At 59.2% G+C, this 652-nt stretch overlaps 1 protein-coding gene across 3 annotated transcripts in view; it reads left to right on the top strand.

Moving 5' to 3' along the window:
• The window catches only part of LOC111645999 (vang-like protein 1), a 48,720-nt gene that overhangs the window by 795 nt on the left and 47,273 nt on the right, over positions 1-652 (top strand). The window lies entirely within an intron of this gene.

The following is a 652-nucleotide window of genomic DNA, read 5'->3' as shown; positions in this document are numbered from 1 at the left end:
CATGTGCGGGGGCGGCGGCTCGTGTGGGCGCATTAGTCTGTCAGCGGCGAGATGGCTGCGGCTGACAGGCCTCAGGAAGGCAGCGGGAGACAGGTGCTGAAGAGGCCTGACTGACTGATGGCTCAACAGATATGTCCAGAGCCCGAGAGGAGATGAGAGGAAGGGGCCCCTGTTCCACAACAGCCCCTCCCCCCCCCCTCCTGCTTGCTCGCCACATATCTCTCTCTCGGGTCTCCGTCGCCGCTCCCTCTCCTGCCGCCACCTGTTGCCGTTTTGCGTCCTCTTGAAACGTAAAGCTTCGCCCTCGGTGCTCTCTTGTCATCGTCTCCTCTCTCATGTCATCGGGCGCTTTCCGTCCCCTCACTCTTTATCCTCCTCTTTATTCCTTTTCCTCACTCTGCCATGCGTCTGTCGTGATGTGAACGCAGCAGCTGCCCCTTCCTCGCTCGTTCTCGACCTCTCCTCTGTGTCACGTCCTCCTCCTCCTCCTCCTCCTCCTCCTCCTCCTCCTCCCCCTCCTCCCTCTTCAGCAGATTCCACGCTGGTCTCTGAGGATGGGTCGGCGTTCCCCGGGGCAGGAATTCGCCCTTGTAGCTCAAAGTTACAAGGAGTAAAAGTGGTTTCACTTGATTTGGAATCAAAGAGTGAAGGG

Source organism: Seriola lalandi, unplaced genomic scaffold (assembly GCF_002814215.2).
Source record: "Seriola lalandi dorsalis isolate HSWRI2012SDOR001 ecotype SW California unplaced genomic scaffold, Sedor1 jcf7180002054962, whole genome shotgun sequence".
Classification (NCBI taxonomy): domain Eukaryota; kingdom Metazoa; phylum Chordata; class Actinopteri; order Carangiformes; family Carangidae; genus Seriola; species Seriola lalandi.
This window is presented reverse-complemented; position numbering and strand designations above follow the sequence as displayed.